Raw genomic sequence first — 22,733 nt, forward strand, 5'->3', positions numbered from 1 at the left:
AAATTCGAAAACAGGGAACGGTCGCCCCCAGCCTCCGCGCGGGGAGCTCGCAGCCCCGGGCGGCCGTCACCGGGACGCAAGTCCCCAGGCGCGCCGGGGCCGGACCTCGCCGCCGCCCGCCCGCTCGCCAGGGCGGATGGGGAGAGGGAGGGCGCGGAGAAAGGAAATGGAGGCTGGAAAGGCAGGCGGGGAGCGAACCTCCTTCCCCGTCTTTCTCCAGCGACCCGGGGAAGGGGGTCGAGAAACTGCCTTCCCGTGGAGCGCGGGGCTCGCTCGCGCCGTCCCCAGCCTCGCCGCCGACCCACACAGCCTCCAGTTTGGCTGCCATAGAGACTATTGGCGATGCGAGTTTCTATCAGTTCCAGCTGCTTTATTAAAATTGTCAAGGCACAGACTTTCAGCACCAAAAAAAAAAAAAAAAAAAAAAAAAAAAAGCCAAAAAAACCCAACAACAACAACAAAACCAGGCAATGGTAACGACAGTGCATTGAGTCTGCTTTGCCATCATTTGCTACAAAATATGCAGATAGTCTGTACTTTATTTAGATTATATTGCACAAAATGAGGGACTTTTTAAACTATGTGCCTTTTTTTCTTTTTCCTTTTGCTAAAAATCGAGAATCCAGTTTCAAACCTTCCATCTGGGGCCCATCCACATATCACAGCGTATGAGATACATAATTCCTACTATAGTACATATACAACCTTTAAACTAAGATAACAGCTCTGAGGTCTATATCACCATTTTCAATAAATCTTTACCTACAAATATTGAACAAATCTCTACTATAGCTGTACAAAAAAAGTTTGCTTTTTTTTTTAAACCACAGGCCTTTAGATGCAAGGATTACTTTTAAAATGTTAATCCTTTTTCAACCAGGTCACCATGTACCAACATACTGCATGCTAAAAAGCAGAGGAAAAAAAAATCAAAAGGGAAGAAGTGTCTGAAGGTCTTACTGAAAAAACACAGCAAGAATGCTCCCTTTTCACTGTACAAAAATACGCCTGAAAATATATTAATTTTTTAAAAAGACTGAGGTCTGTTATGTATCAAAAATGTTTCAATACCTTTTGTACTGAGGTCTAGGCTGTCTGGTATTCAATCAAGGAGGTATAAGGGGAAAAGTTACAAAAAAAAGTTGGCAAGTAGAAATCACATTTGTAAAACCATAAACAATTTGACCTGAAAAGTAAACTCTGATCTTAAAGTCAGTTCACAGTTGTTGTTTTTTTTGTAAGCGTTTGTACAGTCTGCATTTTTTCAAGCTCCCTGCAGTTGTTAAGAATCGGATGCATAGAAGACATCAGTTTTCTCCCTCCAAAAAAATAAAATAAAAAAGTTGCAATGGTCCCTTTTTTGTGCTTCTGGTTTTTTCCTTTCTTACACACACACACACACACACACACACACACACACACCAGTTCTTCTTTAAGAAAAGAGAAAATCTCCACCGACTCCCTACAGAACACTTGTGCTGCCAAAAGGGTCCTCCGCAGACATCTTCAAAGACCGACGGGCTCTGGCCGCGCCTTCGCCCACCTAGGTGGCACTCTCGGATTGGGGGTTGGGGGGAGAGAAATCATCATTACAAAAACCACATGGGGCGGGAGGGCGTGAGTGGGGGGGGGGGGCTTACAGCTCCGGGCTCGGGCAGCAACTAGGACGGGCAAAAAAAGTGTGACACCGACTCCCTCCTCTCCACCCACACGCTTCCCTCCGCGCTTGCAAAGTTTTCGCGTCAGGGCATCCTACCAACCGCATCGGCATCCTGCGCTCCCCTCAGCAGGGGAACACCAGGTCGGAGAAGTTGGCCTCCAGCCAGTCGCCCGCAATCATCTCGCTGAGCTCGGGCGTGCAGTAGTCGGGGAACTCGAAGTGCGAGCCCAGGCTGCCCTCGCTGAACGAGTCCAAGTCCTTGTCCACCAGCGACAGCGCCAGGTTCGCTGCCGCCGCGCCGCCGCCCACGGCTGCTCGCCGGCGCCGCGCGCGCTCTGCGAGAAATTCAGGCTCAGGTCGAACAGGAGGTCGTAGGCGTCCTCGCCTCCGCCGCCGCCGACGCAAGACGACGACGACGAGGAGGTGGACACGGAGCGCGCGGACGCGGGCTGCGCCAGCGGCGGCGGCGACGCTGCTGCTTGGTGATGTTCTTGACGCTGTAGTAGAGGCGGCTGCCGGCCCCCGCTCCCGCCGCCGCGGCGCCCGCGCGCACCTCGTCTTACAGGCTGGCGCCCTCGGGGGACTCGGCCGCGCTGCTCAGCGTGGGGCCGGCGGGCATCTTGGCCACGTTGTAGCGTCTCAGCAGCGGCGGCTGCGGCTGCGGTCGCCCGGGCGGCTGCAGGAGCTGCGCGTGCGGCGGCTCCTCGTCTTCATCGTCTGCCTCGTGCTTGAGGCGCAGCGGCAGCTCCTCGTCGTCCTCGTCATCGTGGTCGTCTTCCAGGAACACGCGCTTGCCCGCGCCGCTCGCGCGCAGGCCGTCCGCCGCGTAGTCGTTGCTCGCGCCTCCGTAGTCCCCGGCCTGCGTAGCCTTGCCCGCGTCGGCCTTGGCGCCGCCGGCCGCGGGCGCCTTGAGCTTGCCGCACTCATAAATAATTCTTTAAAAAAAAAAGAAAGGAAATGGACAAAGATAATTTTCAGCTGCAGAGGCAAATACACAAAAGAAGGGTTAAGTAGAAAGAACTGGAAGTAAGAATTTAACAGAAGCACAGCACCATATTTTAGTGCATAAGGACAAAGCAGATACCACGGAGAACTGACCAGAGAGATTGAAAAAACTAGGACATTTAATACAATGTAAATCAAATAATGATACTAAGATCACTCCTTTTCATTTCGAGTGGCAAAAATGTCAAAGGAAAATAAGACCTGGGAAAAGCCATGAGACTGGTAATTAGCAGAACATTGCTGTATACAGAGAAATGGATGCTAAATTGATGCATAACAAAGCCTGCTAAAAAACAATGCAGCACAATTAAAGATAAAATGTATGAACTCATGACTATTCCTACTGTAACTATTACATCTTTATTTAATTTTTGTTAATGAACTGATATAATTTTTATTGAAATCCCAATTATATCGTAAAGCCTCATGAGTTTCGAACAATGTCACTTTTGCACTATGACAGAGTTGTGAAAAACAGTTTCACAGCCCTTAAAAGGAGTGTTCTTGCTCTTCTCCTCCTTACCTTCATCGTTCTCATCATCTCTTAGGTTGCTTCAGGCTTTCCAGGAAGTTATATGCATAGAATCACACAATACATACCTTTCAGAGAGGAGTCTTTCACTGACTATTCTGAATTACACTTGCTTGAAGACTTGTCATAGAGTAACTCAATTCTGGTGGTTGTTGTTTTTCTTAAATATTTTTTATTTATTTGAAAATCAGAGTTACACAGAGTTACACACAGAGAGAAGGAGATGGAGAGAGAGAGAGAGAGAGAGAGAGAGAGGTCTTCCATCCTCTAGTTCACTTTCCAATTGGTTGCAACTGCCAGAGCTATGCTGATCCAAAGCCAGGAGCCAGGAGATTCTTCTGGGTCTCCTAAGTGGGTACAGGGGCCCAAGGACTTGACCCATCTTTTACTGCTTTCTCAGTCCATAACAGAGAGCTGGATCCAAAGTGGAGCAGCCAGGACTTCAACTGGCACCCATATGCGATGCCAACCCTGCAGGTGGTGGCTTTACCTGTTATGCCACAGCGCTGGTCCCCGTTTTTTTTTTTTTTTTTAAGATTTAATTACTTTTTAGAAAGTTCCTAAGTGTTAGAGAAGGAGAGTGGAGGAGGAGGAGCAGGAGGAAAGAGAGAGAGAGAAATCTCCAGGTGTCACAGTGACCAGAGGTAGGCCAGGTGGAAGCCAGGCGCTCCATTTGGGTCTCCCATGTGGGTGACAGGGGCCCAAGTACTCAGTCCATCATCCCTTGCTTTCCCAAGTGCATTAGCAGGGAGCTGGATTGGAAGTGGAGCAGCCGGGACATGAACCAGTGCCCATGGTGTCACAGGAGGCCACTTAACCCCCTTGGCCACAACACCGGCCCCAACTGGGTGAATGCCACTTTTTTAGGATAAAAACTATCACAATGATAGCTGCACACAGACTGTCTTCTTGGCCCAAGTAACTCAAGGAATTGTGCAACATACCACAGATGAAGTGTGTTAGCTCATTCAGAAGGATGACTTCTTTCTTTTATATGAGTGGAGGGGCCAGGGATGTGCCACTGTGGGTTAAGGCCTCACCTGTGACACCAGCATGCCATATCGGATTAGGTCTTGGCTGCTCCATTTTTGATCCAGCTTCCTGATGGAGTTCCTGGCTCCTGATTTCAGCCTGCCCCAAATATTCACAACATATTCTGAACATCTGGGGAGTGAACCAGTGGATGGAAGATCTCTCTCTCTCTCTCTCTTCGATTCTCCCACTCTATGTGATTCTTTCAAATAAAAAATTTTTTTTAACAGGCAGAGTTAGACAGTGAGAGAGAGAGAGACAGAGAGAAAGGTCTTCCTTTCCGTTGGTTCACCCCCCAAATGGCCGCTACAGCCAGCGCACTGCGCCGATCCAAACCCAGAAGCCAGGTGTTTCCTCCTGGTCTCCCATGCGGGTGCAGGGCCCAAGCACTTGGACCATCCTCCACTGCCTTCCCGAGCCAAATCAATTTTTTTTTATCTTTCAGGGGGACAAATTTCCAGCAAGATTGCTTTGTTCAGAAATATTGGACCAAAACTCTCTCCCCCTTCACTCTGTAAGAAAATTTTTTTTCTCTATTCACATATACCTACTATGGAACTGCAAAGTAGCTCCAAATTAATATTCACTAAGCTACTCTTTTCCTTCAGTTGGTTTTTTGCTTTTTGAAAGGAGCCAAGAGCCACCATAAAAAAAAATGGCCTTAATAAAACAGTCCTGGGAAATGGGGAGTAAACTAAGTTCACAGAGAAAGCAGATAGCTACTACCCAGAGATAAGGGCTACTACCCAGAGATAAGGGCGACAGAACATCCTGGTATGCACCTAAGCCCCCTCCCCTGTGCTTGTTCAAGCTTAACAAAGAAACCGTGAGGCACGTAGGGCACGTAGCCACCCCTTTCTGCTCTTCAATGACCCCCTCCCCTTGTCCAAGCTTAGACACGTAGGGCACGTAGCCCCCGTTTCTCCTCCTCCTCGACAACCTCCTCCCCTTGTAGTTACCCAATAAACTTACGCCACCCTATGATATGTTAATTTTGTGGTTTTGCCCCTTAAAAGCTGTGTGAGATAGCTGCTCGGGGCTCCTCTCACTTGCTTGCTGCTTGCAGCAGTAGGGGGCCCATTTGCGCAAATGAAATAAAATTACCTCCTGCTCTATTGCATCGTCTGGTCTGGAGTCTGTGTTTCTGGGGTTGTCACAAGAGGACACCGCTTTTGGGGTCCTACACTTTTAACAGACAAAGACAATGTCACAAACAGAAAACAGTGGATTAGGGGCCAGCATTTGGCACAGCAATACATCCCTTACAAGCATTTGTTCCAGTCTTCGCTTCCCTACTTCCAATCCAACTCCCTGCTAATGAGCATGGGAAAGCAGCAGAAGACGGCCCAAGTACTTGGGTTCCTGCCACCAACATGGGAGACTTGGAAGAAATTCCTGGCTCCTGGCTTTGATATGGCCCAGACCTAGCCTATGCAGCCATTTGGGGAATGAACCTGCAGGTAGAAGAACTCTCTCTCTCTCTCCCTCCCCGCCCTGCTGTGTAATTATGCTATTTAAACAAATAAAAATATTTTTTTAAAAAGGATTGGGTTAAAGTATTGTGAGTATTTCTTGGAGAGACTTTTGAAGAAACGCTCAATTGTAAGATTTCTGTGATATCTGGCACTGAAGTAGACCTAATCATGTTTTCATGCAGTGAATGTTTAAAGATTGAAAAACAGAAAAGAATTGGTGTCAATAGCAGCATTCAGATATAGTTCATTGGAGTTTAAATAAAATCCAAAGAGGTGCAAGTGTTTGGAGCAGGGGTTAAGACCCCAATTGGGATGCACACATGCCCTGCCTGGATGCATGGGTTCCAGTCCTGGTTCTGCATTCAATGTAACGTTTCTACTCACACACGCACTGAGAGGTAGCAGGTGAACACCCAAGTCCTTGGGTCCCTGACACTCAACATGGGATACCCAGGTGCAGTTCCAGATTCTGAATTGGTGACCCCATCCTGCTGGCTTCTCAGGGAGGAAAGAACACGTGCAAAGGCCCAGAGGTGGCCCAAGATCTGTGTCTAACAAGGCTGTCCAATGTGTGCAGAGGGAAAAGCAGGCAGGGGGCAGGTGAGTGAAGGTCCCCAGTGTGAGGGGAGGAGCTGAGTCCTGCTCTGAAGGGGACAGAGCCAGGCATGGGTTTCAAGGACAGCAACACTGGGAGTCCACATTTTGGGCTGCTGGGTATAAAGAAAATCCACACCAGGGAGCAGACAGAGGCAACAAGTCTGCCTCCGCGTCCCCGGCCTGCTTCTTGCTTCCTCAACCCTGCCCCCAGGTGAACGACAATCTCACCTGAGGACCATTACAGACCGTAACCACTGTGGGTCAACATAAAGTCTGGAAACTCAGCAGCAAGGTCGGGAGAAGCAAGGCTATGGGGGGCCCCACCCAGCCCACCTCTGTGACTCCCAACAGGGCCTGCTTCTAGTGACTTTGTCATTGTGTTGTGGACTTGGGGCAGGCGAACACATGCCAGCAGGACCTGTGTTTCCATTGTGCATTCTGACAACAGTAGCCAGGTCATGTATGTGCTGGGAGCTCACACAGAGTATCTGTGTGCCTGCCCTGCACACAGCTCACAGTGCCGGCATCCCATATGGGCACCAGTTCATGTCCTGGCTGCTCCACTTCTGATCCAGCTCTCTGCTGTGGCCTAGGAAAGCAATGGAAGATGGCCCAAGTGTTTGAGCTCCTGTACCTGCTTGGGAGACCTGCAGGAAGCTCCCGGCTCCTGGTTTCAGGTCAGCCTCACTCTGGCCACTGTAGCCATTTGGGGATTGAAAATGTGAATGGAAGATCTCTAATCTCTCTCTCTCGCTCTCTCTCTCTCTCTCTCTCTCTGCCTCTGCCTCTCTGTAACTCTGCCTTTCAAATAAACATATAATTTTTTTTAAGATTTTATGTATTTGAGAGTTAGAGTTACAAACAGTGAGAAGGAGAAACAGAGAAAGGTCTTCTGTCCACTGGTTCACTCCCCAAATGGCCACTACAGCTGGAGCTGCGCCAATCCAAAGCCAGGAGCCAGGAGCTTCCTCTGGTCTCCTACACGGGTCCAGGGGCCCAAGGACTTGGGCCATATTCTACTGCTTTCCCAGGCCATAACAGAGAGCTGGATTGGAAGAGGAGCACCCATATGGGATGCCAGAACTTCAGGCCAGGGCATTAACTCACTGCGCCACAGTGCTGGTCCCTCAAATAAACAAATCTTTTAAAAAAAAAAGGTGAGAATTTTTATGAATGATGCTGAACACCAAGATTGATGGAAATAAATTTACTTTGATCTCTGCACAGCAACCCATATATACTCATATATACACACTCACTTTAGTAAATTATAGACTTTATGGCAAAAACAAAAACAATTAAAATTTGACAACAAATATAGGAGAAAGCTTGGTGACACTAACATTGGTCAATAACTCTTAGACGTCAAATACACACACACATCACAACAGAAAATAGCACTACATAAATATTTTAACATCTCATTCCTCAGAAAACATCATATTTTATCACAGACATCATAAGAGTTTCAGTAAATGACAGACCACATATAACCACAGACTTCCCATAAAATTATATTGCCTAGTGAAGCCACAGTGGTCTTGGCTTCACATACATTCTGTGGTGTTCAAAAGTAACAAAATTTCCTGATGATGTACTTCACAAGTTATATCCTCATAAGCATGTGACACGTGACCATTATATGGAGGCCACAGAATTGGGGAATTCAGTCACAGAAACTTAAATTATTTATTAATATTCATTTAATTTGAAAATCAGAGAAAGAGACAAACATAGAAAGATAGAGATGAGAGGCAGAGACAGAGACAGAGACAGGAAGATCTTCCATCTTCTATTTCATTCCCAAAATGTCTGCAACCCTGGATGGGTGAACTCAAAAATCAGAGCTCAACACTCAGTCCAGGTCTCCTATGTGAGTAGCAGGGAAGCAACTAGGGATCCAAGCAGGGATGCACCCGCAAGGTGCACACCCGCAGGAACAGTGCACTTTATCAGAAGTGCATCCAAGACTTGCAAGCAGGCACTTACATATGAACATAGGTGACCCAAGGAGCATCATGCTTGCTACATGAAATGCCCAGGGTGAAGCATAAAAATTTTTAAACAGGACATATGAGGAACTCTAAAAATTCAATTATAATAAAATCAATGAGTCCCAGAATATGTGAAAAATATATGAGAAGATCTTTTATAGAAGTTTTGAATATCTAGTAGTCTCATGGACAATACTCATAGAACACATGATCAGAAAGACCTTCACCATGACACAGTATAGTCAAACTTTACAAATAAAACATAAGGAAAATTTTCTAAAATGTGCATGAGAGAAACAACAGATTACCTTGAGAAATTCCCCAAGTAGACTAAAGGCTGATTTCTCATCATGAACCCTACAGGCTAGGATAAAATGGAGAGACATAGTCCAACTCAATGAGAAAAATAAGTCAACTCAGAATACCACACCCAAAAAAGCTCTCATTGGTAAATAAAAGTGAAATAAAGACCTTTCAAAACAAACATAAATTGAAAGAATTTATCACCACACATCCAGCTTTGCAAATGAGTCTTAAAAATGTGCTACATGGCCGGCACTGCGGCTCACTAGGCTAATCCTCCGCCTTGCGGTGCTGGCACACCAGGTTCTAGTCCCGGTCGGGGCACCGGATTCTGTCCCAGTTGCCCCTCTTCCAGGCCAGCTCTCTGCTGAGGCCAGGGAGTGCAGTGGAGGATGGCCCAAGTGCTTGGGCCCTGCACCCCATGGGAGACCAGGAGAAGCACCTGGCTCCTGCCATTGGATCAGCGCGGTGCACCGGCCACAGTGCGCTGGCCACGGTGGCCATTGGAGGGTGAACCAACGGCAAAGGAAGGTCTTTCTCTCTGTCTCTCTCTCTCACCATCCACTCTGCCTGTCAAAAAAAAAAAAATGTGCTGCACGAAGAAAAGAAAGCAATAGCAATAACTATAAAAGAAGGCAAATGCAGAAAATCCCTGGGTGAAAGTGCAAAGGAAATCCAATGTAAAATAGGAATATTTATGGAAAAATGGCAGAATCAGGTCATTACTTATCAATAATAACGTAAAATTAAATGATGTATATCTTAAATTCGTCAATTAAAAAAAACACACTAGCTGAATGGGTTAAAAAACAAGACCCATCTCATTGTAGCCTACAAGAAATACACCTCACCATCAACGATGCACACAGATTGAAAGTGACAGGATGGAAAATTATCCCACTCTAACAGAATCCAAAAACGAGCAGGTGTAACAATTCTGATATTGAAAAAAAAATAGACTTAATATAAGAACTTTTAAAGAAACAAAGAGAGGAGATTCCAAGATGGCGGATTAGGGAATGACATATTGCTCTACACTAGGGATAAACAGTAAACAAGCAAATGTAGGAAGTACACTGTTACGGGAGAATTGGAGAGAAAACTGCACTGGAAATCCTACAAGAGGAAGAGGAATCCCGTGGACCTGTGTAGATGTGCAGCATGAACATGCACACAAGCACAAATGCAGCAGTTGAGAGCTGGAGCGGGTGGCAGCTTGGAGTTGACGGTGAGACCAGACTGCAGCAACCTGTGGTGATACAGCCAGAGGGAGAGCCCGACAGGAGTAACCCAAGAGACTAGCAGTTACTAGCAGTTGCCTGTGGACCCAGTGCAGGTAGAGAGGGCATATTTATCTTGCCCCAACTTCTCCACAACACTGCCCTTTCCTGGAAACAAATGAAGATGACAACACTGCATATCAAAACTTATGCGATACAGCAAAAGCAGTGTTAAGAGGAATGTTTATTGTAATTGGTGCCTACATCAAGAATTTGGAAAGGCATCAAATACATCAGCTATCAATGCATCTCAAGGACCTGAAACAACAACAAACCAAACCCAATAAAGTATGAGAAAAATAATTAAAATTAGAGAAGAAAAACAAAATTGAAAGCAAAAAATAAAGAAGCCAGTCTCAAAATGACAAATGCCACATATTTTCCTGATCTGTGGGAACTAATAGAGTACCTAAATGTAATGTATAGGAGTGAAATTGACATTTTAATATTCAATGATTTTTATAGCCCTTGTCTCAACTGTTGAGGAACAGTGATTTTGCTTTTTCATAACTCTTTGTTATATAACCTACTGTTCCCAGTTCACACAGGGAGGGTGGAGGAGCACTGAGTCCCAGTGTCAGTGTGGTGCTGACCTCCCATCTGATACCCTGAGATATGTGCACTCAGGTGAATCAGTCACCTACTGCAGCCTGTGACACTGGAGGCTCCTTCCCCCATGAGGTTTCTGGGTCTGCCCACTTGGGCCTGGAGTCATGACTGTGCTTGGGGAGACTGAAGTGGCAATGGCTGCTCCTTCTGGGACTCGGTTGAGCATGCTCATTAAGTGATGTCCACATAGCTATCGTCTGTCTGGAATACCACATGCCATCAGTCCCCCAACAGAATCCCACAGTCTCCACAAATACAGGATCCTCCCCCACCCAAAAATATGGAAGATGACGCACAGCCCTGACTGCCCAACTCTGTGGGCTGTGATTGTTTCCCCCATGCTCTGCCAAGGCCACCTGCCATTTCCATGTCACTGGATGCCAGGTGCCATCTTTGCTGAGCTGCCAGGATCCAGGCCTAATAGCAGGCTCCAGAGCACCGGGCAGGCCATGAGCCCTGGGTGTGGGAGAGGTTCCCAGCTCAACTGCACCTTTAACAGCGGACGAGTGACTCCTTGGAGGGGCTCCAGCAGGAGCTGGCATGTGCACCTGTCTGTCCCCACCAGTGCCATCAGCCCCAGTGCAGCTGTGCCAGCAAAGGCACCTTCCTCCTTCACTGAGACTCAGCCTCTGACATTCTGCCTCTATCCTGCTTGTCCCAGGCTGGGACCTTCGCACTGTCTTTGGGCTGCAGGAGCTCAGGGTCTGTCTGGACCATGCTTTGGTGGCTGGCTGAGTCCTCCGATTGCTGTGATAAAACATTGCAGCAGCTTGGAGACATGAGAATTCATTGCTCATGGATCTGGAGGCTAGGAGGCCCGAGGTTGATCCAGTGTCTGTGGGGCCCCCTTCTTGGTTCACCAAGGATGCCTTCCCATGATGTCATACCACAGGGCAAGGGGAAACTCTGGCCTTTTCTGCCCTCTCAGAGTGCCCTACTCTCATTTGTGAGGACACCATCCTCATAATCATCTCACCCCCTCCACGGCCCCTCCCCTAACACATTCACCTTGGGAGTTAGGTTCAACACAGGAATTTGGGATCACACATGCTGAGGCCATCACTGAGGACCCTAGCTTTCCCACCCTGTCTTCAATTCAGTGACACACACAGGCCATAGAAGAGGGCCTGTGGCCTTCACACCCTGCCTTAAGTAGATAGCCAGGCTGTCCTTCATCTCTTTAGCACTTGGTAGCAAGTAGCAGTAGCCAATCAATATCCAACTAGCATGACTGATCTTCCCCTGCAGCTGCAGAATGCCGGGAATGCACACTCAGGTGCCCCTCTCCTTCTGCCTGTTCCAGGCCATCCTGAACCCAGAGTGCCAGCTGGCCATGGGCTCTGTACCTGCCCAGCATCTCTGGATGGTTCCACTCAGGACACACAGGGAGGGGACCCAGAGTCAGTGGGAAGCCAAGTGCAACGGCCTTGTCCTGATATTATTGCAAATGGTGGCCAGGCTGTCAGTGACAATGGGTTGGCCTAGGATAGGAACCTTCTGGGATTGGTGTCCAACAAACTTAATCTATGGGGAGAGGGTTTTGCTTGGGCTGGAATCCTACTGGGCACCAGCTCCTGACCAGCCCACTGTCCAGTGAACCTCATCTGCAGAAGGGGACAGGAGCATCCCAATCTTCCCTGGGCCCTCCTACGATCCACCGGCACTGGCACCTTTGGGTGGAACTCTAGGGACCCTGGTGTCAGAGCTAAAGAGCCAATGCTGTCCATATGATAGTCAACAGGAGACCATGGTGGGAGAAACTGACTTACTACTGGGAGACCCCTGAAGTTGGCAGCAGGAAGTGTTGGGCAGGGGTCTGGGGTGGGGGCCATGTCTAGATTCTAGGCCAGGGAACTCACTGAATGTGTTCACATCAAGCTGCCTCTGGACCTTGGGTCTGACTCTGGCTCCTACACATTTAAGTATCCAGAGTGCATCTCATTCTCTGATCAAGCAGAGCCCACTCCCACCTCCACCCAGCAGGTATCATTATCCTGTCACCTGCAGGGTGGAGGCACCTCATCTGCATCAACTTCCTGCTGGGATAGGAGCATGCCATCATGCACTTCAGTGACTGGATGGACCTCATCCAGTACCAGATGACAATGCTTATGGGTGCCTCCAACCCTTGCTAAGATCATGAATGTGGCTGTGTTCCCTGAGCACAGAGCAGCTCTCAGTCCTGCACAGCTCCCTCCTGTTCCCAGCTCAGAGCCCTGCCTGGTGTTCAGGACTCTTGGTGGGAAATGGATTGCAAGCTCTGAGCTCCCCTTTAACAGCTGTCATTCTTGGGGCTCAAACTCATGCACACTCAGGACATACCTAAGGTTCCTGTTCTCTGCTCTGTGGGAGGCATTGGTCCCACAGGTCCCAGAGTTCTCTTGGCATGAACTCAGGCTGTAAGAGGTGGGCATACATAAAGACCTCTGCCTTCCTCGCTCTCCAAGACCAGGCCTGCTGCCTGCCTCGTCTTCCAAAGCCAGGCCCCACTCCCCTCATTGCCCTCCAGGGCCAGCCCAGCTCATCTCTCCATCCTCCAATGCCAGGCCCTGCTAGCCCTCCAGGGCTGGCCATGTTCCTCTCCTAGACCTCCAGGGCCAGGAACTGTTCCCTTAAGGTGCAGCCCTGGCCACCTCTAGTGCCTGGCCCCTGCTCCCTTCCTCACCCTCCAGGGGTGGCCCTGCTCCTTGACTCCAGGGCCAGGCCCACTCCCCTCCTCGCCCTCCAGAGCCCAGCAATGCTCCCATCAGGCACAGCACTGGCTATTCTTCAGGGCCAGGCCAGACTCTCTTCCTTGCCTGCCACAGCCAGGCCCTGATCCAATCAGGTGCGGCCCTGGGCACCCTCAAGGGCCGGCCCCGCTCCTTTCCTTGCCCTCCAGGGCCTGGACCCTGCTCCCCTCCTCACCCTCCAGGGAAGGCCCCACTCCCCTCTCCATCCTCCAGTGCCAGGCCCTGCTCTCCTGAGACACAGGCCTCACTACCCTCCAGGGCCAGGCCATGCACCCCTCCTCACCCTCCAGGGCTGGTCCCGCTGGGCTCCTCACACTTAAGGGCCAGGCCTGCTCCCCTCCTCGTCCCCCAGATGAAGGCTCTGCTCTCCACAGGCACTGTCCTGGCCACCCTCAAGTGCTGCCCCGCTCTGTTCCCTGCCCTCCAGGGCCAGGCCCTCCTCCTCTCCTCACCCTCCAGGTCTGGCCCTTTCCCCTCAAGCACAATGCTAGCCACCCTCAAGGACCAGGCCCCGCTCCCCTCTGCCCTCCAGGCCTGGCCTGACTCCAATCAGGTAGGGCCCTGGCCACACTCCAGGTCCTGGCCCTTCTCCCCACCTCCCCTTCCAGGGCCCGCCACGCTCCTCTCTCCATGCTCCAGGGCCTGGCCCTGCTTCCCTCCATGTCCTCCATGGCCAGGCCCTGCTCCCCATCTCGTCCTCCAGGGCTGGCTGCGCTCTGTTCCTCGCACTCCAGAGCCAGGCCCTTCTCTCCTCAGTCATGGCCCTGGCCACCCTCATGCCCCAGCTCAGCTCCCCAGCTTGCCCTCTATGGCAAGGCCCAACTCCCCTCAGGCAGTGCCCTGCATACCACCCAGGGCCCAACCGAACTCCCCATCTCACCCTCCAGGGCTTGCCCCATGCCCTCTCCATCCTCCAATGCCAGGCCCTGCCTGCCCTCCAGGGTCTGGCCCTGCTCCCCTCCTTGCACTCCAGAGGCGGCCCCTGCCCCCTTTGCGCACAGCCTTTTCCACCCTCCAAAACCCGGCCATGCTCCCTCAGGCACGGCGCTGGCCAAATTCCTGGGCTAGGCCCCGTTCCCCTCCTTACCCTCCAGAGCCAGGCACCACTCCACTCAGGCAGGGCTCTGGCCATCCTCCAGGGCCTGACCCTGCTCTCCTCCTTGCCCTCCAGGAAAGGCCCCGCTTCCCTCTTTGCTCTCCAGGGCCGGCCATGCTCCACTCCTCGCACTCCAGGGCAGGCCCGGCCCGTGCCCCTCCGCGCCCTCTAGAGCTCCCATCAGGCACGGCAGTGGCCACCCTCCAGAGCCAGGCTCTGCTCTTCTCCTTCCCTGCCAGAGCCAGGTCCTGCTCCCCTCAGGCATGGCCCTGGGCACTCTCAAGTGCTGGCCCCACCCCTTTCCCTGCCCTCCAGGGCTGGGCCCTGCTCCCTTCCTCACCCACCAGGGCTCGCCCTGCTGCCCTCCTTGCCCTCGAGGACCAAGCACTGCTCCCCTCCTCACTCTCCAGGGCCAGACCCACTCCACTCCTTGCCCTGCAGAGCCAGGCCCCGCTCCCCTTAGGTGCAGCCCTTACCATGCTCCAGGACTGGCCCTGTGCCCACCTAACCCTCCAGGGCCCACCCGTCTACCCTCTCCATCCTCCAGGGCCAGGGCCTGCTACCCTCTCACCCCCAGGGCTGGCCCTGCTCTGCTCCTTGAACTCCAGGGCCAGGCCCACTCCCTTCCTCACCCTCCAGGGCTAGGCCCACTCCCCTCCTCACCCTCGTGAGCCAGGCTCGGCTCGCCACATGCATGGCCCTGGCCACGAAAGGCCTGGCCCTGCTCCATTTCCTGCCCTCCAGGGCCAGGCCTTGCTTCCCTCCTCACCCTCCTGGGCTGGCCCTGCTCTCCTCCTTGCACTCCAGGGCCAGGCCCACTCCCCTCCTCACCTCCAGAGCCAGGCCTTGATCTCACGCAGGGCACTGGCCACCCTCCAGGGCCAGATACACTCCACTCCTGCCCTACAGGGCTGGCCCTACTACCCTCCTCACCCTCCAGGGCTGGGCCCTGTTCTCCTCCTTACACTCCAGGGCCAGCCCAGTTCCCCTCTCCGCCCTCCAGTGCCAGGCTGTGCTCTCCTCCTCACTGTCCAGGGCTGGGCCCTGTTCCCATCCTCACATTCCAGGGCCTGACCCTCACCTCCCTCTCCATCCTCCAATGCCAGGCCCTGCTCACCCTCCAGGTCAGGCCAAGGTCCCCTCCTCCCCTCCTTGCACTCCAGAGGCAGCCCGGCTCCCCTAGGACACAGCCTTTTCCACCCTCCAGAACCCAACCGTGCTCCCTCAGGCACGGCCCTGGCCAACCTCCTGGGCCAGGACATGCTCCCCTCCTTAACCTCCAGGGCCAGGCCCCACTCTCCTCCTCACCCTCCAGTGCCGGCCCTGCTCTCCTGAGGCACAGGCCTCTCTGCCTTCCAGGGCCAGGCCATGCTCCCCACAGGTGCCCCTGGCCACCCTGCAGGGCCAGGCCCCACTCTCCTCCTTGCCTGCCAGAGCCAGGCCCTGCTCCACTCAGGCGCGGCCCTGGGCACCCTCAAGGGCCGGCCCCGCTCCTTTCCTTGCCTTCCTGTGGCAGGCCTTGCTCCCCTCCTCACCCTCCAGGACTGGCCCTGCTCCCATCCTCACCCTTCAGGGCCTGGCCCCCGCTCCCCTCCTCACCCTCCAAGGCTGGCCTCACTCCTCTCCTCACCCTCAAGGGCCCACCCTGCTCCCCTCTCCATCCTGCAGGGACAGCCCTGCTCTCCTATTGCACAGGCCTCTTGGCCCTCAAGGGCCTGGCCCTGCTCTCCTGAGGTACAGGCCTTTCTGCCATCCAGGGCCAGGCCCATTCCCCTCCTCACCCTCCAGAGCCAGGTTCTGCTCCACTCAGGCACAGCACTGGTCACCCTCTAGGGCCAGGCACTTGTTCCCCCCTTGCCCTCTAGCTCCAGGCCCCACTCCACTCTGGCAGGGCCCTGGCCACCCTCCAGGACCCACCCTGCTCCCCTCTGCATCCTCCAGGGCCTGGTCCTTTTCTCCTGAGGTGCAGGCCTTGCTGCCCTCAGGGCCAGGCCCTGTTCCCCTCCTCACCCTCCAGGGCTGGCCCTGCTCCTGCTCCCCTCAGGCGCATTGCTGGCTACCCTCCACAGCCAGGCCCTGCTCCTCTCCTTGCCCTCCAGGGCCCGCCCCACTCCCCTCTCCATCCTCCAATGCCAGGCCTTGCTCGCTCTCCAGGGCCGGCCATGCTCTGTTCCTTGCACTCCAGAGGTGGCCCCACTCCATTCAGGCAGGGCATTGACCACCCTCTAGAACCTGGCCCTGCTCCCTAAGGTGTGTCCCTTGCCACCCTCCTGGGTCAGGACCCTCACCCCTCCTTACCTTCCAGGGCCAGGACCCACTCTATTCAGGCAGGGCAGTGGCCACCCTACAAGGCCTGGCCTTGCTCCCCACCTAACCCTCTAGAGCACGCCCCTCTCCCTTCACCATCCTCCCAGGCCAGGCTCTGCTCCTCTCCTCACCCTCCAGGGATGGTCCTGGTCCCCTCCTCACCCTCCAGGGCCGGCCACGCTCCTCTCCTCACACTCCAGGGCCAAACACACACCCCTCCTCACCTCCAGAGCCAGGCCTTGATCTCAGGCAGGGCACTGGCCACCCTCCAGGGCCAGACACACTCCACTCCTGCCCTACAGGGCTGGCCCTGCTACCCTCCTCACCCTCCAGGGTTGGGCCCTGTTCCCCTCCTCACACTCCAGGGCCAGCCCCGCTCCCCTCTCTGTCCTCCAATGCCAGGCTGTGCTCTCCTCCTCACTGTCCAGGGCCAAGTCCTGCCCCCTCCTCACCCTCCAGAGCCCAGCCCCACTCTCTCTCTCTCTCTCTGTCTCTCCTCTCTCTGTGTAACTCTGACTTTCAAAGAAACAAAAAACGTCTTTTTAAAAAAAGATCTCTCACTAAAAAAGAAAATCTGCAAGAAAAGGAACGAATAGGATATAAGGGGTCCCAATTCATATGACTGCAAACTTCCAGCTGAAACCTCACAGGCCAGGTGGAAACAGGATGACACTTTCACAGACCTGCCTTCCAACAACATTGTACCAACCATAGTTTTCCTTTAGATGTGAATGAAAGACCAACAAAAGCTGAGAGAATGTATCCCAGCTAGATCTTACATGAGATGCTGAAGGGAGTTGTTCAAACTGAAAGAAAGTGATATTGATGAATAAGAATATAATACCAGAAGACAGATAGAAAACACTCTAATAAGAATCGTTAGGGGCCAGCACTATGGCATAGTGGGCTAAACCTCCACCTGCAGCACCAGCATCCCATACGGGTGCCGGTTCATGTCCTTGCGGCTCCTCTTCTGATCCAGTTCTCTGCTATGGCCTGGGAAAGCAGTAGGGGATGGCCCAAGTGCTGGGGCCCCTACACTCACATGGGAGACCCAGAAGAAGCTCTTGGCTCCTTGCTTCGGATCGGCCCAACTCCAGTTATTTTGCAGCCATTTGGGGAGTGAGTGAACCAGCAGATGGAAGTCCTTTCCTTCCCTCTCTCTCTGTAACTCTACCAAGTAATTAAATAAAATTTTAAAAAACAAGTAGTGATAAAGACAAATTCAGAATATTCTAATATTGTAAGCTTAGTGATTGAAACATTAATATCTTCATTATGGATAGCAAAAATTGATAATAAATATATTAATATCTTAAGAAACATGCAATATAGAGAAAGATAAAGTAGAACATCAAAAATTCAAAATGTGGGGAGGAATGGAGTGCAAGTGTACAGTTCTAAATACTAAGATATTTATCTCTTTTAACAATTCTCTTCCCATTTTTACAAGCAATGTTTGTTGTATTTTCAAAATAGCTTGTTAACATGAAATGGTTTTTAGCACTACAGAAACCATAAAGCAAAAATCAATAATCGATTTGTCAAAAATAACAAGCAAGGAATCAAAGCATACTACTCCAGAAAATCACTTACCCACAAAGGGAGATTGTGAGGGAAGAAGAAAAGATGAAATAGAATAGAAGTATAAATCAAATATCAAAATGTCAATAATAAAGCCTTATCTCTCAGTATTGTCTTAAATTTAGACAGATTAAATTCATTGATCAAAAGACATACAGTGATTGCATAGACAAAAGTCAAGGCCCAAATACATTATACTTTTAGGACACTCCCTTCACACACCTAAGGACAAGTACAGAGTGAAAGAGAAAGAATGGAGCAGTATATTCCTGTATATTCCTTGGAACCGAAAAGAGAGCAGGAATAGTCACACTCCTATAATAAATAAAATATACATTAAATCAAAAGCAGTAATAAGAGACCAGGAAAGAGGTCAGCTCTGTGGCGTAGTATGCTAAGCCTCCACCCAGGCATCATGTATGGTGCCTGTTTGTGTCCCAGCTGTTCCACTTCCAACCCATCTCTCTGTTATGCCCTGGAAAGGTGGTAGAAGATGGCCCAAACCCTTGGGCCCCTGCACCCATGTGGGAGACCCAGAAGAAGCTCCTGGCTTCGGATCAGCCCAGTTCTGGCCATTGTGGCCATTTGAGGAGCGAACCAGTTGATGGAAGACCTCTCCTCTCTCTCTGTAACTCTGTCTCTCAAATAAACAACCTTTAAAAAAGAGAGAGAGGGAGATAAGGAAAACAATTATATTACAATAAAGGGATGGATTCACAGGAGGAAACCACAGATGTAAACATATGTGTTCCCAGCATCAGAGGCTCCCAATTTATAGAGCAAACACTGCTGAACCCAAAAAGAGAGACAAAGTCCAGGATAACTGTAGGACAGTTAACCCCTCACTTTTCAAAAGGGACAGAAAATCCAAAAGGCAGTGGAGTCCAGCTGCCTGCTGGATCAGCGGAGCTGAGGGACCTCTGTGGAACACCAGCTTCCACAGCTGCATTCTCTACGGTAGATCACAGGGTAGGGCGAGTGGCAATAGATCCTCAAACACTGAACTCACATGGAGTGTCTTTCCAGATGACAATGCAATAAAGCCAGAAATAAATGGCAGAAAAAACTTAGGGAACCACATGAATGCATGGATATTAAACAGCTTTCTCAGGAACAGCTATTGCATCAAGGAAGAAATTAAGATGGAAATTAAAAATGTTCTGGAAACAAATGGAAATGGAAGCCAGAGGACACTGAAAAGTGCTACCAAGAGGAAGGTTTGTAAGGATCAACATTTGCATCTGGGAGCAGGAGCGCTCCCTGGTTGCTTGTTCAGCCTCAGAGGTTTTTGGCTGCCTTCCTTGTGCACCAGGGACCAGGCTGAGGCTTGGAGGAGAGGAAGGGGAGAGGAGGGGAGAGAGGAGGGGGAGGGGGATGAGGGGAAGGGGGAGAAGAGAAGGGGAGGAGGTGGAGGGAGAGGAGAAAAAGGGGAGGGGGATAGGGAGGGGAGGAGGGGAAGAGGAGGTGGGAGGGAAGGAGGGGAGGAAGGAAGAGGGGGAGGGGGAGGGGAGCCAGCAGGGCCAGAGTGCAGAGCTCAGTGGAGGGGGATAAAGGCAGGGACAACGACAATAATGATGGCCGCAGGTCTGGGCTCAAGCCCTGCTCAGGTCCCTGGGGAGTCCTCTTCTTGCTTCTGGACACCAGCGCTGTGACTCCACAGAGCCGGCAGAGCCTGCGTGAGGCAGAGCCCACGCTCCTGCCCCATTCTTCTGCTGGTGTTACAGGCCAGAGCCAGAGCGCAGGGCGCCCAGCCAGCAGGTTGGTGTAAGCTGATGCCCAGACAGACCCTGTGGACCTTTGTTTTGTGAGAGACATGTCTGAAGTCCCCCGCAGTTCTGATGAGAAATCAGACCTGAGACAGTTGTGAAGACGGTGCAGGTGAAGTTGGCTTCTGTGTAGGATGTGGAGAGTGGCTCTGTAAGACCCCCATGGAAGCCCTTCAAAGAGTAAACTTCACTAAAGATGACATGATCAGGAAAGAAAGATGTCTCAGAGTCTGCTGCGACATCTGGCCAGCACCTTTCCTGTCCTGTACACAAAGAGCGGTGGACACCTTTCCATGAAACTTATGACACACTGATATAGAGAGACTGCCACCTATTGGAGCACAGTTCAAGCACATAGGTTTTAGTTTTTGGAAGAAATTTTCCAAAATCAGAATGGTACAATTGAGAATTTCCTGGCTGAGCTTCTTGAGAAGAATTATGTTCCTTTCACAGCCACCCAGCTGCAGAATAGGAGAGAATAAATATATAAGACTAACAAATGAATAGAGCACAAACCTACACTGGCCACATTCGCCTTTATCAATGAAATTAACAAGAAAGGAAAATATCTTACAGCAGCCAGAGCATGTTACAAAGACAGATGAAGTTACTACAGCAGCAGAGTGACAGCACAGGCCTACCCCAGTGGAGCAAGTGTGTTCTGAACTTCACCAATTGGGCAATGGCTAGTGGCAGTGGCACAGCACTGCTGTATGGCGGGAGACTGATTTCTCCCCAAGGTTTTGAAAGCAAAATGTGATCCTGTCCCTGCAAGTAAAGGAGACATACGTTTCCATTGTGATACCATTTTCTGGGCAAAGAATGTGGTTAATTCGGGTAATCTTATAATAGAAAGTAAGCCATCTCCTGGTTACACTCCTAATGTAATTGGCCAAGTTCTTCCAGGGACAATTGACATCAATCAAACTCGTGGACAGATCAATTTAGCACAGCTTCAACTCCAGCAATGCAATAATTGTGTGCACAGACACACCAGCAGTTGTAACAGATGAGGCTGCAGCAACCAACAGCACCTGTATCAACTACAACAACACAGCAGCACCCTGGACAAACAGCCCCTCAAATGTTCCAACAGCCTCCAAGATTGATCAGTGTGAAAACAACGCAGAGAAGCAACATGAACTGTGGAGCTTTTCAAACCCATCAGATGACACTGACTCAGAATGCTGTCAGGATATGAGAGAGACCCAGGCACAGCAGCCCTCAATATTCCATGATGCAGTCACACCTTCCAAAGCAGCACTCAAACCCAGGGCCTACTAGACCCTTTCCTGTCATTCCAGTACACAACACCACAATCAGTCCCACAACACCTGCTACAGCAACTATGGAAGTCTCAACAGCCCATCTGTTGCAGCAATAGAGCTAATACCCTCAGTTTCCAATCCAGAAAACCTTCCATCACTGCCAGATATTCCACCCTTCCATGTGGAAGATGTTGGCTAAGTAGATGCATCTTCTCGGGCAGTCACCTACCCCACAAGCTATAATCCTACCCCAGTACCCTCTGCTCTATCTCTGGGATCATCAGGCTTATCCAGTTCTCTCACACCTGGGAGACCTAGCACATCTAGTACTGGCAGTCGAGGCAGCTGTGGGTCATCAGGAAGAACTGCTGAGAAGACAAGTCTTAGTTTCAAATATGACCAAGTGAAGATCAGGCAAGAACCTGGGAGTGAAGAAGAACCCGTAGCTTTTCAGGAACTGTTAAACAAGAGAAGACAGGGATGACAGGAGGAGTGCCTGCATGTTGTACAGTCCTGGGAATAGTTGGCTACTACCTCTCTCAGCTGACCTGCATTTAGAGTGATTGGACACATTAACAATCCTGGAAAATCATGTGAAATTGAGCCTACAGATATGAATGAAACCTTCAAACAGGGCTCAGCAGCCTTGTGTTGTAATTCTGTATCATACATTGAGGAACTTAAAAAGACTCCATTTGAACAGCAAAGAATTTAGAAAGGTAACCTTCAAGTGGAGCCAATCATTCAAAATTTTAAAACATTTTCACTGTTCACATTGAAATAAAGTCTGTTTTGGAGAATATAACCTGTACGATAAGCCAAATATTGTATGATACTCTGAGAATAAGAAAAGAACACCTAAAAGTATGTTTCATTTCCTAATAGTTTCATAAATTGTAAACATTAAAATTTCACATCCCAATTACTTCATCATAATAATATACTTGACGGGGCCAGCGCTGTGGCACAGCGGGTTACCACCCTGGCCTGAAGCGCAAGCACCCCATATGGGTGCCATTTCGAGACCTGCCTGCTCCACTTCCAAAACAGCTCTCTGCTATGGCTTGGGAAAGCAGTATAAGATGGCCCAAGTCCTTGGGCCCCTGTACCTACGTGGGAGACCCAGAAGAAGCTCGTGGCTCCTGGCTTCGGATTGGCCCAGCTCCGGCCCTTGTGACCAATTGGGAAGTGAACCATCAGATAGACCTCTCTCTCTCTCTCTCTCTCTCTCTCTCCCTCTCTGCCTCTCCTCTCTCTGTGTAACTCTAACTTTCAAATAAATAAACAAATCTTTAAAAAATAATAATAATATAGTTGTCTTATTTCCAGAGGAGCATTACAAAAATATTTGTTGACACACTTTTAAATACATCTCGCGGGAATATTATAATTTGAAAAATTTAAACTGAAACTACAAAAACCATTAGCAATACTGAACAGCACGTATCTAAAAATGTTCAATGAATAAATGGGAATGCCAACAGATACCCCTT

At 50.6% G+C, this 22,733-nt stretch overlaps 2 pseudogenes; one reads left to right on the plus strand and one right to left on the minus strand.

The window, feature by feature from the left end:
- Positions 1-1,783: 1,783 nt before the first annotated feature.
- On the minus strand, positions 1,784-4,257 carry LOC103352514 (transcription factor SOX-11-like; annotated as a pseudogene).
- A 5,502-nt stretch (positions 4,258-9,759) lies between these two features.
- LOC103352530 (E3 ubiquitin-protein ligase TRIM33 pseudogene) lies at positions 9,760-21,955 on the plus strand (annotated as a pseudogene).
- Positions 21,956-22,733: the final 778 nt, after the last annotated feature.

Source organism: Oryctolagus cuniculus, chromosome 16 (assembly GCF_964237555.1).
Source record: "Oryctolagus cuniculus chromosome 16, mOryCun1.1, whole genome shotgun sequence".
NCBI classification, from domain to species: Eukaryota; Metazoa; Chordata; class Mammalia; order Lagomorpha; family Leporidae; genus Oryctolagus; species Oryctolagus cuniculus.